This window comes from the organism of the source record quoted next, unplaced genomic scaffold (genome assembly GCF_019419815.1).
Source record: "Pyrus x bretschneideri cultivar Hongxiangsu unplaced genomic scaffold, Pyrus_bretschneideri_v1 Contig89, whole genome shotgun sequence".
In the NCBI taxonomy this organism is placed as follows: Eukaryota; Viridiplantae; Streptophyta; class Magnoliopsida; order Rosales; family Rosaceae; genus Pyrus; species Pyrus x bretschneideri.
In genome coordinates this window covers 225,753-240,608 of record NW_025999830.1, presented here as the reverse complement: position 1 = coordinate 240,608, position 14,856 = coordinate 225,753, and positions in this window count along the sequence as shown.

The following is a 14,856-nucleotide window of genomic DNA, read 5'->3' as shown; positions in this document are numbered from 1 at the left end:
ACCCACTAAAATTTCTTTAATTTTTTTAAAATAAATATCTAATATATTTAAACATAAGAAATATTTCAAAACAAAAACTTTATGAAATAAATCAAAACTTTGAATCAAAACACCAAACCTTTTGTTCTTGGCAAGAACATATCAAGAACAATGAAGAACATTCATGAAAACCCATAAGAGCTCCATGAACATTCTTCACCCAAAAACATACCAAAACCACTCAAACTTAAGGGAAATAACATACAACCATACTAGGGTACATAGGGGTTCCAAAAGTCACTTTAAAACACTTTTAACAAGTCAAACAAGAACCCAAAATTCCACCCTTTGGATTTGGCCGAATTTCCCAAAAAACATGGCACCAAATTTTAGCTCCAAAATTCATGCTCATATGAACTACATCTACAACATTTGAGATGGCAAATTTTCTAACAAAATTTACATTCAAAGAAGCAAGAATAAAGCTTGTAACAATTACAACATTCAAATCATAAACTATGAACTACAAAACCCAAAAGGATTCACCAACTACTAGACTTAGGCTCTGATACCACTTGAAGGAAAATTTGTGAAAAACATGTTCATTTAAGCAACATCAATAGCATGCAATTAACAATTAAAGGCGGAATCATGCTTGTATGCACTTAAAACAAAACATTTACCCATGAAATTCAAAGCCTAGTAGATAGGTGAACCAAGACTCAACTCAAAACAAAGTGAGTTGAGAAGTCAATACCTTTGTAGATTCCTCTTTGCATAAGCAAAGGCTAATCACCCAAAGAGAGGGCCTTCATTCCTTGCATCTTGGATCCATGGATTTGGATGGATGAAAAGGTTTCTCCAAGTTCCCAAAATTGAGAACCTCTAAGTCTCCACACCAAGGTATATTGAAGAAGAAATGAGTGACCTAGAGGAAGTAAGATTGCTAGCTATTCCCCTCTAGATTGGCCAAAATTTTAGAGAGAAAGGAGAGCTTGTGTTCTCATCCTTTCCCCCAAAAATAACCCTTAGTAAATTTTAGGCTATAAAGTCCTTTATATAGTCCCTTCAAATAAGTGACCTAATGGACCAAAAGCCCTATTCTTTTACACATGGCTAGCCTATAGGTTTATTGGGCTTTCAAGCCCTTTGTTTTATTCAAGTTGTCATACAACTTAAGTTAATGGGCTTGACATTCAAATCCCATTGGGCCTTGCGGCCCAAAACTAACCCGAGGTCTTTAACGAACTTATTCGTTTGATTAATTAACATATTAATTAATCCTTGCCATAAATAATTAAACCATTTAATTATTCTTACTCATCTCCGTTGAATCTTCAAACTCTACCTTACACGGTGTACGATCCATTAGGTTCCTTTTAGCGAGGCAGTGGGCGATTCAAACTCTTTCAAATCGATTGTGAATTGAAACTTACTTTCAATTCTCCCGTTAATGATAATACACTTTTAGGGCTTCCACAAACCATGAGTGACACCTAGCAGCATATCATGGTTACCCAAGCTAATCAGAAGAGGTGGAGAACCTATTCAGTTTAGGATTACAAATGCAATACGGTCTTTCTCTAATACAATACTCTTGACCACATTGTTTGGTTTGATAGTTTATTCATGTCTACTATCCAATGTGAATCTTGTGCTTATATGATTACCTTGAATGTGATCTGGAACGCATTCCAACATTTCATTCATACTCTGGCCAGAGATTCCAAATCATATCATAGAGTATTCTCCCTCATACAGTTTGAAGGTTAGAGATCCCTTGTTGCGCATTCACTTGCCTCCATGGCTAAGTGGCTTAACCCCAACGATGCCGTGGACACCCTGATAGAGTGACGTTGACATAATCAAAGATTAAGGACCTAACCACAAGACAACTGTGATGCCTCAGGTCAAAAGACTAATTTGCATTATCCCAACCATGAGTTCTCATGTGACATGAATATGAGAACTCTTCGTTGATCGTGTTCAGTGAACTCATTCTCTATTGAGCACCTACGTACTTGTCTTGATGTCACACACACCAATGACTCGAGACTAGTCACTCTCCCTGAAAGAAGACATAGCACGTACTGATCTTAACGGACTGTCAATGCCCAATTGACAATCCTATGATCAGGAACGTTTAGGATGTGTCAACGAAAGAATGGTCTCATGAATCTAACTTCTTTAGATCGCATTCTTCCAATCACATATTCCTTGGACTTATCGTTTAAGCATATAACATTTATATTAGACGGCTCAAACAATAATCTTTGCCCTTTAAACTACATTAGTTTGAAATGTCCGTAAAGTATCATCATATGATTGGTTTTAGGGCACATTTCCAACAATTTTCACCCAAATTCAATTAGAAAACCCCTAGGATGAAATGGCTATAAAGATGTCTTTATACCACCTCACAATGGAGTGGCAAACTTGCAATTAAGCCAAGTTCACTACCCTCCACCCTTATGGCCGGCCTCTATGTAGTTATTGGGCTTAATTGCCCATTTTGTTTTAGTTGTCATACAACTTAAACATAATGGGCCTTGTGGACCAAAACGTTTTTGTGCCCCGAAGCCCAAAACTAACTTAAACGCCCAATACGAACGTTTCGTATAATTAATTAACTATTTAATTAATCTTGACCATCCTTCAATTAAACCATTTAATTGCTTATCCATTTCATATAATTTCTTCACTTATATCTTTACTCGGTGTACGATCCATTAGGTTCCAATTAGCGAGGTAGTGGGCGATGTTACTCTTAACGATCAATTGTGAATTTGAAACCACATTTCAATTCTCCCTTAAAATTAGTGTTTGCTAATCTTTAGGGCTTCCACAAACCATGGGTGACGCCTAGCAGCATGTCATGGTTACCCAAGCTAAGTAGAAGTGGTTGGAGAACCTATCCAGTTACAACTACAATGCAATACGGTCATTCTCTAATACAATACTCTTAATCACATTGTTTAAGTGATAGTTTGTTTCATGTCTACTATCCAATGTGATACTTCTCTATATGATTCACTTGAATAAGATTTGGAACATCTTCCTTAGTCATATTCATATGCTTTGGCCAAAGACTCTCGAATCATATTTTAGAGTATTCTCCTTCCACCATGGAAGGTTAGAGATCCCTTGTTGTGCATTCATATGCCTACATGACTAGATAGCTTGACCCCAACAATGCCGTGGACACTCCAATAGAATGCCGTTGACATAATCAAAGATCAAGGACCTAACCATTAGACATCAATGATGCCTCAGGTCAAAGGACTACTTTGCATATTGCAACTATTGAGTTCTCACATGACATGTATGTTCGAACTCTCGTTTGATCGTTGTTCAGTGTACTCGATTACTCTTTCAAGCACCTATGTGTTTGCCTTAGTGTCCAACACCAAATGACTTGAGACTAGTTCATACTCACGCTTGAGTCGACATAACACATACTAACCTTAGCGGATTGTCAATGCCCAATTGGCAATCCTATGGCTCGGAACGTTTTAGGAATGAACATAAGAGAAAGGTCTCATTAATTTAACTAACTTAAATCACTTGTCTCTTAGATCAAATACATTCCTTGGATTCCCTTATTGCTTAAACACAAGATACTATAAATAGTGATTAACAATAAGCTTTGCCCTCTATTAAACATATAAAAGTTTAACACAATAAGTATTCCAAAAAGCTATTACATCAAATGAGTGGCTTTGTGGGCATACTTCCAACAATCTCCCACTTGCACTCAAAGCCATCTTCCCATGTATCTAATACCCATCTTTTCCATATGACGGTCAAGCTGGATTTGAGACATTGGCTTTGTTAGTGGATCTGCTACGTTATCGGCTGAAGCAACTTTGAGGATGTTAACTTTCCCCTCGGCAGCATATCTTCTAATGATATTAAAGCGCCTATCAAAATGCTTGTTCTTTTGATGTGCCCTGGGTTCCTTGGCTTGAGCTATCGCCCCATTATTATTACAGTACAAAGTTACTGGTGATGTAATGGTTGGAACCACTCCAAGTTCAGTGATGAACTTCTTCATCTAGAACGCTTCTTTGCCGGCTTCAACTGCAGCGACATATTCAGCCTTTGTCGTGGAATCAGCAATTACACTTTGTTTCTTGCTTTTCCAGCTGACAGCCCCACCATTCAGAGTGAATACATATCCGGAGTTGGAACTTCTATCATCGACGTCAGATTGGAAATCTGCGTCTGTATAGCCTTCCACTCGCAACTCTGTCGCTCCTCCATAAACGAGGAACATGTCCTTAGTTCTTCTTAAGTACTTAAAGACCATCTTGACAGCTGCCCAGTGTTCTGATCCTGGGTTAGATTGATATCGACTAGTAATGCTCACAGCATATGCGATATCAGGCCTTGTGCATATCATGGCATACATGAGACTTCCTATGGTAGAAGCATAAGGAATAGTATTCATTTGCCGTATCTCTTCAGGAGTCTTAGGTCCCATGGACTTAGAAAGGTGAATTCCATGTCCTACAGGAAGAATACCTTTCTTAGATTGTTCCATCTGGAACCTACTTAGTACCTTATCTATGTACATAGATTGGGATAATCCAATTAATTTTCTGGATCTATCACGATAGAGCTTTATCCCAAGTACATAAGATGCATCTCCTAAATCTTTCATGTGGAAAGTTTTAGACAACCACACTTTTACAGAAGAAAGTACTGCAGTGTCATTCCCGAATAGTAATATGTCATCTACATATAACACTAGGAATACAACTGCTTCCCCAACGACCTTTTGATAAACACAATTGTCGTCTTCGTTTTGAGTAAAACCAAACGATTTGATTTCAGTATCAAAACGAATGTTCCAGCTCCTGGAGGCTTGCTTAAGTCCATAAATGGACCTCTGAAGTTTGCATACCTTAGTCTTTTCAGACTTGGACACGAAACCTTCGGGTTGAGCCATATAAAGCTCTTCCTCTAGGTAGCCATTCAGAAAGGCTGTTTTCACGTCCATTTGCCATATTTCATAATCATGGTACGCAGCTATAGCAAGCAAAATCCGAATGGACTTAATCATGGCTACAGGAGAGAAAGTTTCTTCATAGTCAATCCCTTCTCGTTGCCTGTAACCCTTGGCTACTAGTCTAGCCTTATAAGTCTCCACGTTCCCATCAACGCCTATCTTCCTCTTGAATACCCATTTATTTCCAACAGGTACTATACCTTCTGGAGGGTCTACAAGAGTCCAGACCTGATTTTGATACATGGAATCCATCTCAGATTTCATGGCCTCATGCCATCTCTTTGAATCAATGTCGGACATTGCTTCATTGTAGTCTCTAGGGTCCTCCTTTGTGTCATTGTCACCTAGAAGGTGCAATTCCGCAAAGTCATTGTCTAAGCCATACCTCCTAGGTGGCTTACTAACCCGTTCAGATCTACGTGGAGCTAGGGGTTCAGGAACAGGGTTGTCAACTTGTCGAGTGCTTGTTTGTGGTTCATCATTAATCTCATTAATTTCCATCGTTTTACTTATAGTTTCTTTGAGAACAAATTCGTCCTCTAGAAACTTAGCAGTTCTGGCGACAAAGACTTTTTGGTCGTCAGGATGGTAGAACTCATATCCCATAGTTTCTCTAGGATATCCCACAAAATAACACCTTTCTGATCTCGCTTCAAGCTTAGTAGCTTCAAGCTTCTTGACATATGCTTCACAACCCCAAATCTTAATGTGATTAAGACTTGGCTTTCTTCCATGCCATATCTCATAGGGCGTTTGTGAAACTGATTTGGAAGGTACTCTATTAAGCAAGTAAGCTGCTGTATATAGAGCGTATCCCCAGAATGTTACTGGCAGATCAGCGGAACTCATCATAGAACGAACCATGTTCATTAAGGTTCGATTTCTCCTTTCAGAAACTCCATTAAGTTGTGGAGTTCCCGGTGGAGTCCACTGTGATTTTATTCCACACTCTTTGAGATAATCTAGGAATTCATTACTCAGATATTCACCCCCTCAATCTGATCTTAGGATTTTTATCTGTTTCCCAGTTTGCTTCTCAACTTCATTCTTGAATTCTTTGAACCTTTCAAAGGATTCTGACTTGTACTTTATAAGATACACATAGCCAAACCGAGAGTGATCGTCGGTGAATGTGATATAGTAGGAGAAACCTCCTCTCGACGTAGTAGACATAGGTCTACATACGTCAGTGTGGATTAACCCTAGAATTTCAGTGGCACGCTCTCCTTTCCCAGTGAATGGAGATTTGGTCATCTTCCCTTTCAAACAGCATTCACAAGTACCCATCTGGTCATTACCTAATGGGCGGACATATCCGTCTTTCGACATCTTGCGAATCTTTTCAAGGTTCACATGTCCAAGTTTAAGATGCCACATCCTTTCTTGGTTAACTTCTTCTCTAGCCCTTTTGGGTTTTGAGGTATTCCCGCTTTCAATACAGTGCATCCCACTATTCATCTCTAGGTGAAAAAGTCCCTCTATCATATTACCATGAGAGATAATACGACCGTTCAAGTATAAAGTGCAACTCATTTTGTCAAACAATACTGAGTGCCCATCTCGTAAAAGCTTAGAGATAGAAATCAAATTCTTTATACATGAAGGAAAATATAAACAATTTTTAAGTTCCAGGACTTCCCCAGAGGGTAGGTTAAGCATGTAGGTGCCTATTGCTTTTGCAGAGATTTTAGCGCCGTTCCCAACTCGCACAACCATCTCCCCATTGCGTAGTGTCTTGCTCCCTACTAGTCCCTGCATCGTATTACAGATATGTTGACTAGCGCCTGAATCAAATATCCAGGAATTGGAGCTCACTGTAAAAGCACTTTCTATGACCGAAATAGTCTCTTCAAAAGTTCGTGTCATAAGGCTCGCAATGCGCACCCTGTATTTCTTCTTCCAACGTTCATCATTTCCACAATGAAAGCATGTTCCTTTGGATTTCTTTGCCTTCTTCTTACGTAACCTTTTCCTTGTTTTTGCATTCTCACTCCCACTGTCCTTTTTGAAACCTTTTTCAAATTTACAGCACATGTCAATCATCTCGTTAAAAGTATGATCGAATCTATTCACTTTATAGTTTACAATAAACTTAGTGAAATCATCCGAGAGATATGCAAGGAAAAAGTCTTGGGCCATTGATGCGAGATTTACTTGACACTCAAATTAAACCCTCGTTTGACAATTGTAGTAGAATGGATAAGTGAGGGATCGTTCTAGACCGGGGATTAGGAGGGCTTGCTAAAACCTTCTAAATTGACTTAAAAACATAAAAACTAAATTAAAACAGATTTAAGACACTTGGGAACAAGGAAATAAAAAAGGGGGTTTTAGTTTTTTGACGAAGTTGAAATAAACAAACAAAATGCAAAAATGGACAGATTGTAAACAAGTGTTGTGAAACAAGATGGTTGGTGAATTCGCTAGAGGTTCTTTCTCCACACATGATATTTATGCATATGAATCAATTTCCAGTTATTCCTTCATTGAATTATGAACGACAATGCCCCAAATTAACCGTGACATCACTAGTTAATCCTCAGATTTTCCTTATATTATTGGATTGGATGGCATCATTCGACAACCCAAAACATTCTCAAAAGTTCCCTACATGTCATCATAATAGAGATACAATCGAAGATCATTAAGAAAAATGAAAACCATAAGCATTGACAAAGCATTTGCAACTATGACATCATGTTACTCATGCTAAGAATTAAACTTAACGCGATCGTGACAAGCGACCTTCACTACTTTCAAGTATAAGTTAGTAACGATTATGTGAAACCTTCTTAAACTTTAGCCACATATTCATGCATGCTAATTAAGTGTCGACCCTCAATCAACAAACACAAATAAGTTAATCATCAAATAGTTAAGCCAATTGCATTCACGAATCAAGAGTTCATAACCGGAATTCATCAATTCATATTACATAGATAATCATGGTATTGAAATCACCCCTAGCCAAAAAGGGTTTAGTTCCTCATAACTTTGAAATCAAAGAAACAACTAAACATTCCAACAACTCAATCTTGAATTGTATGAACGTTTAGGCACTCTTCTCTTCCATTCCTCATATTACAAAACAAAGAGAATTGAATTTAAACATTGAAATCAAAGAAACGCGTAAACATTCCAACAACTCAAACGTGAATTGTATGAACGTTTAGGCCCTCTTATCTTCCTCTTTATTGTGGCACAAGCACTAAGGGATGTTGTTGGTGTGTTGAATGGATTGGGGGATTATGGAAATGGATGAGGAGTGGTGGAGAAAATGGAGAGACACTCACGGCTAAGGAAGAAAATGGAAGTGTTTTGGTGTGTTGTGTTGTGAATGAGATGATGAATGAATGAATGAATGCAAGGGTATTTATAGGAGTAGTGGAGGGAACATATAGGGAGAGAATGGATGGGAGAGCATGTGAATGATAGCTAGGAGAATGATTAAAGGGGTGTGAATGGTTGGAAATGCATGTGGGTGAATTGGTGGTGCAATGATGAAAGAATAAGTGCATGTGTGTGTTTTGTGTTGGAATGAATGTGGATGCATGATGAAAAGTTAATAAATAATGCATGTAGGGTTAGGAAATAAAATCATAACTTAAAGGGGGGATGATTAAAGGATGTGGCTAGGTTGGAAAGGTGTGGAAGATGGATGGAATTAGGGGGAATGCATGGCAATGATGGGGAGTTCTTTGGTGATGAATGCAATGATGAAGAGTGAATAAATAATGCATGTAGGGTTAGCTAGGTTGGCTTTGTTTGGGTGCATGTGAGTTAAAGAGGGAGAATGTGGTGAAATGATGAAGTAGGAAGGTGGAAATGCATGTGAATGCATGTGAGTGCATGTGTGTGTGAATGGGTGTTTCTTGATGGTTTTGGGGTTGTGATGCATGTGAATGCATGTGGCTAAGGCTTGTTGATTGGGCTAGAGGTTTTGCATGGCTCAAAGGATTGTTTGATTGGGCTAGGCCCTTTGTTTTATGTCCAAAGTGCATACAAGGCTTTCAAATTCGTCCAACACTTTGGCTCCAAAAATATGCTATCCATTCCAAGCCCAATTTTGCTCCAAAATGCTCCCTAATGCATCTTTTTGCTTCCTTAGCCATATGAACCTAAAAACACACGAAAATGGCTTAAACTACTAAAACAACTATGAATTAACAACATAGATGCACGAAAACAAGCTAAGTAAGTCGCCTAAATATGCTCCTATCAAATTCCCCCACACTTAGTTTTTGCTAGTCCTCGAGCAAAACAAAATAATAACAAACAAACAAAACGACACTAAACAAGTAAAACACAACCTAAACCTTCCAACAACCGTCTTAGGGATTTCCAATGCACATGACATGTTAAAAATCATCATTCCCACAGATTTTAGTCATCTTCACACTTAAGTACATTCTTAATCATAGTCACCACATACTATTTCACAATTAAGCATTTAAAACCATGTTTTGAATGTAGTAACATGCCTTAGAGAATTTGCTCAATTCCTTACAAGATATGCACTCGATTTTCACTCAGATTTTCTAACTACACACCCTAATCTAGTCATATGTGAGAAGATTGATGTAAACATGAAAACGAACACTCACATATATGTATCACAAAGAACGCAATTTCTGGAGTTAATAAGCATGTTTAGATATGATCTCATGAATGGAATGCTACTACTTAGACGCGAGAACCAGTGACACCATATGCTCATACCAAATTCAAACTCCACAATTGAAATGCACAACACTCAAGATAGAAGTCAAGGGTTGTAACGGGGCTTGGGATATTGGCTCACAAGGAAAGGTAGGGATAAACAAAAGTTCTTTAAACAATAGCAAGCAAAGTAATGAAATTAAGGCTTAGAATTCACTTGGCATGCAGAAATCAACTTTTAGACATAAGGGGGAGATTCAACAACTCTTAGGGCCTAATTTATTGTTTTGGGCCCTTACTTCAACCAACAATACTTTTCAACTCATTTTTTTTTTTTTTTTTTTTATCTTTTATCTTTTTTCTTTCTTTCTTTTTGGCCGTGCCTATGGCACATCAACTCACATAAACACTCTTTCCCCCACACTTATTTTCTGCAATACCTTAATCAAAAGGAATTCATTGCTTACTATGCTTCAAGAACAAGGGTAAGGATGGTCATATTCTAGGTTAGGTGAGGATAAAGTGGGTTAACAAAGAACATGGGCTAACATGGCTCAACGGGGGTAAAACTTACAACATATACGAAATATGGGAAGTGAGGCTATTTGGCTATGGTGGCAACTACACAACTTCATCTTGATATATGTTATGCAAATCAATAACATGCTTTGAATGAAATGGGCATGAGTTCTAGCATTTGGAACTATATGATGAAAGGCCTTCTAAGTAGTAACCAAGCAAAGAATAATGAGATCATGCAACAACTTTGGAAAACAAGAAATCACAGATTATACTCTCCAAAGAACGTTATAGGCTCAAGTCTCTTAGGGTTGTAGCGTTTGTTTGAGTTCCTTCCTTCAAGCATGTTACATAACTAATTTTTTTCTTTTATGATTGCATGTGAAGTCATACATTATAACCATAACCAAGCATATACCAAGAGTAAATCAAACTTTTCTCCATGTTTATAACTCTTTTTAACAGTCATGCAATTAGAAACCAAATCCTTATCATTGTGTTGGAAGGTGACCTACGACACAAAAATGACTCAAAACACTCTTTTTAGGCTTTTCAAAACATGTTTTTCAAATTTTTATGTGATTTTTGAATTTTTAAGTCAAAACACACTAAACACACTTAAAAACAGCAAGAAACAACATTTGAAGTTATGGTGGATAAAACCCTACGAATTTGCATCAAAACACTTTAGTAACTCCCCCACACTTAAATCAAACATTGTCCTCAATGTTAAAAACCACACTAAACACAAACAAACATATAAACAGCAATTAAACATACTAAACATGGCAGAATGTATCTAACAAAGAGAAAAGTTTAGAGACGCAAATCTGGTTATAGAGTGTAAATTCCATCTTCTCTTTGGTAATTGCATTGAGGCTTGGATCTTTGTGATTCCACAGGCTTACTCTTGAACTGCGCTGCTCCATCGTTGATTTTCCTTTGTGCTATTCTTGAACTGGGCAACAGGCTTCCTTTGGTCTCCCCCGAAAGTCTGAGCTTCCTCCTCTTATCTGTTTCTTTGTTCAATCTCTCCAATTCGTATTGAAGAGGGTTAGAGGATAGCTCAGCAAAGCTAGGTAAGCAACCAGGGAATAGAGTCCAAATAAACTCCAAGTGCCGGCTGATTGCTTCTTTCACTTTGCCATGCAAGTAATATCAAGCACAAAGGAAAAGACAGGGAAAGAGCATGATATGAGATACCTTTGCTTTCGCCCTTGATGATATGAGATACCTTTGCTTTCGAAGAGGCAGCGAATGAATCAGCACATATATTTGTTGCGCTTATCTCCACATGCTTTGATCCACCGTTTCCTCTTGCCTCCTTTGTACTCCAAGCATTTGGTATCTTCTTTGGGGGATACATCCATGGTTGAAAGTGTGTTCTCAAGAGAAGGAGAAAACTGAGCATGTTTGAGAGGGTTGGTTACAGCTTACATTTTTCGGCCGAGAAGGAAAATTATGCATTTGTGGGTGTATGCCTTGCCATGAAGGTTGATGTATATAGGAATTGTAATGGCAAATGGCAGTGCGGATGCGGCAATCTCCTCCACGCGTCTTCTGAAAAGCTGGGAGCTTTTGACAAAGTGGCACGCGCTTTCTGAAAAAGCCGGGAGCTTTTGACAAATTTGCACTCGCTTTCTGGAAAGCCGGGAGCTTTTGGCTTTGTCACCCACGTTTGTCGGCTAAAGTGTGCAGCTGATTTCTCGCCTTCCACGCGTCTTCTGAAAAGCTGGGAGCTTTTGACAAATTTGCACATGCTTTCTGAAAAGCCTGGATTGCGTCTGAAGAGCTGGCGATCTTTACGCCGGGAAATCCGGTTTTGAAGAGTGGTGTCTCTTCATTTCTGAATCGGTGAACGCCTCTCCTTTAATAGAGGTCATCGATCACCTCTATCTGCACACTTTGAAGACTTCCCAAAATTCATCTTCGGCCCGTCGAGATTTTCCTCCATCCAACCCTTCTCTTTTAACTTCTTGAATAATGGCTAGCTCATCCAACCCATCGAACATTTGCTTAGATTTAAGTCTAAGCAGTGATCCTGTTGCGCCTCGTCAAGGTAAGGTATGGTGCCCGTCTTTCTTATCTTCCCATGGCCCTCTTACAGATGAGGACTCTGTGATGACGGATCCCACAACGGCTACGATAGTGGCTCGAAACCTCCTCACTCCCAAAGACAGTCAGCTGCTTTCAGGACGGTCCGATGAGTTGGCCATTCAAGAATCCCTGGCTCTGAGTGTTCAGTGCGCTGGCTCTGTGTCCAACATGGGCCAACACCTTCTTGCTTGCTCCCGTCAGGTTGAATCGTTGATGGCGGAGGTGGAGAGTCTTAAGCAGGAGATCAAACAGCTTAAGTACGAGAACCGAAGTTTGCACGCTCTTGCCAACAATTATTCGTCAGGCATGAAGAGGAAGCTTGATGAGCTTGATGACCGTCAAAGGCTTGCAGCTTTCTTCCAGAGACACCTCTTTCCTGGGTCATCCAGCGTTCTACCAAGGTTTGGGGCCTTGAATGATCTATCTTCGGTGCCTCCCGCTCCTATGCCTCCTGCTCTGATGCCTCTTGCTCCGATGCCTTCCGTTCCTAGTCCAATGCCTTCTGCTCCGAGACCTCCTGCTCCAAGACCTCTTGCTCCGAGAGTGTTGCCACGTAGTGGGGCCTCACGTACACAACCTTTGTAAAGGCTCCATCTTTCTGCCATGTTTAGATACAATTGTAATTTATCGAAAAAAACAATGAACAAGCAAAAGTTTTATTTACTGTATTGGGTTGCCTCCCAAGTAGCGCTAAGACACAAACAAACACCAAAATGACGCAAATGACTCTAAAAACACATCTTTTTGGGTTTTTCAAAAGAATTTTTTCAAATTTTTATCAAATTTTCGGAGTTTTATGCCAAGACACTATAAAACACACTAAAACACTCTAAAAATGCTTAAAACAGCAAGAAACAACATTCTAAGTGATAGGTGAATAAATCCCACGAAATTCATGCAAAAACAAATTGTTTACCCCCCCACACTTAAATCAAACATTGTCTTCAATGTTTTAAGCAGAAAGTCACAAAAGAGCAAGCAAATAAACAAATACGATAAAGAAAGCAAAGTAAAGGCAGTAAAGAAAAGGAAAGGAATAAAAATAAGTCTCTTAAAGGGGTTTCCAAGTTCTTCTCTATTCGGATGCATGGCTTGCCTCCCACGAAGCGCTTTCTTTTACGTCTTGTAGCCGGACGAGTACTCTCTTCAATCTTCATTTGAGCCCACGGAATGGAAAGGAATGTCTTCCACCACTTGCCCCACACCATGCTCGTAATATGGCTTCAACCGATGCCCGTTCACCTTGAATTCTACGCCATTCCTTAAGCTTTTTATATGGACTGCACCATAAGGTAAAACGTTAGTAACAACAAACGGGCCAATCCATTTAGAACGCAACTTACCAGGAAACAAACGTAGGCGAGAGTTGAAAAGTAACACTTTCTGCCCAACTGTGAAAGTCTTGGTTCGAATCATTTTATCATGGAATGCTTTGGTCTTGGCTTTGTACATCCGGGCATTCTCATAGGCTTCATTCCGAATCTCCTCAAGTTCATTCAATTGGAGCTTCCTATGAACTCCCGCTGCATCTATGTCCATGTTGAAAGTCTTCACGGCCCAATGTGCCTTGTGCTCTAACTCTACGGGCAAATGACATGGCTTACCATAGACGAGCCGAAAAGGTGACATCCCAATGGGTGTTTTGTACGCCGTACGATATGCCCACAGTGCATCATCTAAACGTAAGCTCCAATCCCTCCATGTTGGTCCAACGGTCTTCTCCAAAATTTGTTTGATTTCTCGGTTAGACACCTCGGCTTGGCCATTTATTTGAGGATGGTAAGGTGTGGAGACCTTATGGTTGACATGGTACTTTCTTAGCAACGCCTCAAAGGTCCGATTGCAAAAGTGAGACCCTCCATCACTTATGATTACTCTCGGCATTCCAAACCTAGCAAAAATGTTAGTTTTCACGAAATCTGCAACCACCTTAGAATCGTTAGTACGGGTGGCTTTTGCTTCCACCCATTTAGAAACATAATCAACGGCTAGCAAGATATAAGTGAAACCATAAGATGGAGGGAAAGGGCCCATGAATTCAATGCCCAAACATCAAAAATTTCAACATTAAAGACAGGGGTTTGCGGCATTTGGTCCTTGGTACCTATGTTACCCATTCGTTGGCAACGATCACAAGACATACAAAAGGTTCTAGCATCCCTAAATATAGTCGGCCAATAAAAACCACACTCTAGAACCTTGAGGGCAGTGCGTTGTGTGCCAAAATGACCACCACATGCATATGTGTGACAAAAGCTTAGAATTGAGTGAAATTCAGAATCATGCACACATTTACGTACAATTTGATCTGAGCAATACTTCCACAAATAAGGGTCATCCCAAACATAGAAACGTGCATCATTTTTAAGCTTATCACGTTGGTGCTTGTTTAGTTCATTTGGAAATTGTTTAGCCACCAAGTAATTCACTAAATCTGCATACCATGGTTCACTTACCTCAATGGATAGTAGCTGCTCATCGTGAAAAGTTTCAGGGATAGGTACGGCATGTTCATGCTCCTCGTGGATCATTCGGCTTAAATGGTCAGCCACTACATTCTCGCTTCCTTTCTTATCCCGGATTTCAATATC